Source organism: Cynara cardunculus, assembly GCF_001531365.2.
Source record: "Cynara cardunculus var. scolymus isolate 2C chromosome LG 12, CcrdV1, whole genome shotgun sequence".
NCBI lineage: Eukaryota > Viridiplantae > Streptophyta > Magnoliopsida > Asterales > Asteraceae > Cynara > Cynara cardunculus.
In genome coordinates this window covers 39501613-39504856 of record NC_037539.1, presented here as the reverse complement: position 1 = coordinate 39504856, position 3244 = coordinate 39501613, and positions in this window count along the sequence as shown.

Sequence of the window (3244 nt, the reverse complement as noted above, 5' to 3'; positions counted from 1 at the left end):
ATTTTTTATAAATATAATAATTAAGTATTTTGTTAGAACTTAATGATTATTCTAAATATATTTAAAATGAGATGTTTATATTGTATTTGATTATGTATATCGGTTAGTTATATGAATTCAAACATTTAACTTTAAAAAATTGTATTTATGCACCACTTACTTAATCTTGAATTTTAAGTAATATGCATCATTAAACAGTATTTGATGCACTAAAAATGGTTTTTGAAAGTCTAACTCAAATATTTTATAATACTAGAAGGGTACTCGCGAAATACAACAATATACATCTCGATTTTAATGTTTTGTTTTATTCTATCTCCGTCGATATTATAATACTGTTTTATGTGGTACTGAAAAAACGATAATGTTTTTATTTTTTTGAATAAAATATAAATTTAAAGGTATCATAAAATTTTGAAAAAAAAAAATATGATAACTGGATTATCGGTTAAAAGTTCAGGGTTGTTTCTGATTAAGGCAAAGAGTGGAGGGGTTCAAATTACATATGTGCCTAAATTGTTTTAATCCCACCACCTCATTATTTTTAAAAGAGTATTATATGAGATAATGTTTTATCTCATTGGGATATAAAAAAGAAGAAAGAAGAAAGTTGGTGAGAACTTCTAGTTGGTGAGAACTTCTAGTTGGTGAGAACTTCTTTGTGTTCTTGAGCCGAGAAAATAGAAGTAATCGAAGAAGAAAAGAAGTTGATTTTGTGACTGAATCTGATTATTTGTCAATTGTTGTTTTCATCTATTTATGATCATAACATGAGTTTTATTTTGAAAACATCATTTATTTATTTTTGAGTAAAGAAACCGTATGGTTTCATACGTGGATACATGATGTGTATATGCTATTGTTAGCATAAATTTTGGGTTTTGATACAATGTTATCATCTGATTGTAATAAATGTGACATAATCAGGCGATGGGTATTTTCAGTAATAAGGGTGGCATAATTAGGAACTGAGTCTATCTTTGTAATAAGATTGACATAATCAGAATCTGAGTATACTAGAATAAGGGTGACACAATCAAATTATGAAAATGATGATCTTTTGATCATGAGATTCTGTTATCGCATATAGGGTGATGCGATGAAATTGGGTTGTGATTCAAAGTGTTATTTTTATCGCATCACTGAGATGCGAAAAATTGGGTTTATCGCACTAGTATGGTGTAAGGAGTTATTTGTTGTCGCATCTGTTGGATGCAACAAGGTTGGTTATCGCATCTTTGAGGTGCGACAAGTGTGGGTTATCGCATGTGTGTGATGCAACAAGTTATTGTTATCGCATCTATATGGTGCGACAAGTTACTGTTATCGCATATATTGGATGCGGCAACTTTATTACTTATTTATTTAAAGGCGACAAGTTTATTATTTGATGCGATAAGTGGATGTTGTCTCATCTTCTTGATACGACAAAAAGAGGTTTGTTCAATAAAACGTTGTTTATTTGGTATTTGTACAAATATGAGTTTTGTAAAAGTATTTTAGTCATTTTCACCATGTAATAGTATCAAAGAGATCTCTCACTAGACAGAGCCAAAATAGTAGAATCCTTTAGGTACTTAATATCCTCATGAAACTCGGTCATTATCCCATATATCAACCACAATTATCTCTGCCAATCCAAAATTCTATTCAGAGGTGAAGCAACTAGCCTTGATTATCACTTCATTCATGAACAAGTGCAAAACGATACTCTACATGTATCTTATATCTCAAGCAAAAATCGTCTTGTTGAGGCACTTACCAAACCATTACGTCATGCTACTTGTTAGATTTTTACATCAAAGATTAGCCTTCATCTTTGATCTTCCATCTTCTAGGGATGATAAAGATACAAATGGTATTTCAAGACAATTGTCACATGTATATAATTTATATACACCCAGTCAATACTTATCCAATGTATTTGAGTGAGGACTTAGAGGCTCTGAGTCCAAAGCCTCTGATTCATACATAGGAAAATTTTCACCAAGTTTCAACATTATTACAAGAATGTTTCTGACTTTCTGAAATTTAACTAGAACATTTAGACTCCGTGTAATATTCCTAAAATTGACAATAGCAATAATTTAAAACTCGGTTAAACCGACATTTTGATACCAAATATAAAAGTATTTGCCCAAACATGGAAATCAAGTTACTAGATAGCAAATACAAAGTTTGAATATCAGAGTTTCTAGAGCCACTTTCTTCTTTGTCTAATAGTTGCTTGGGTGAAAAATTTGTAAAAGAGTTTGGGTGATTTAAGACCCAGTGAATCCATGGTTTTCATGCAAGTACAATATCAATAAATAAATTTCACAAAACATCATAAATTTATTATGCATACGGTGAAAACAACATAATTCACAAAGCAAAAGGCGTTATCGAAGATGTTTGGCCCACACAACTTTACCTGGCGAACTCACACAACATGTCTGCACTTACGGCTTAGACAAGCTCACAAAACATGCTCATATGATCAGTTACATAACCATATTGTAGTACACCCCCTTGCCACACAAATACTCAAAACAAATTTTACACGTTTTATGCATATGCGACATAAATATCTCGGAAAAAAAGTCAAGCAAGCTTGTATATCATTATAAATAAAACTGGCAACCATTTTAAAAGTAAATCATATGTAAGTCATATGACAAATCGTAGCCCAAACCGTTTTTTGAAAGGGCTATCATTTCCCCTACAAATTGAAGACCATAACTTTAATTCAAAAACAAAATATGACACTACTACCTACGTTAATCATAGATAATCAAGTGGTTTTCTTGTCAATATTTATTTTAACATTCCATAAGCCGAGAACTTTAGTTTCCACGTTATTTCAACTTATATATATATATTCACACACACCAACCAACAACTTATGCATAACTATGCATGACTACGCATGTATGAAATGTATATATGTGCATCTCTACTTCAAATTCCATCCAACTTATAATATTATTATATATGTGCATATATATATATATATGTATATACACACACACATATATATATATATATATACATACAGTCCAAGCCATTTACCTTGATGTCATACTAAGCAAGTGATCGATGACTACTACTACTATTGTTCATCTTCTCTTTTTTCCCTCAAAACCCACTGGTCACGAGACATAATAATTCAGAACTATGTCGTCTAAGAACTCTAATCACAGAGAGTTCACAAGCATTCAGTCCATCACAGTGGCAAAATATCGAACCATCCATTTTACATTTG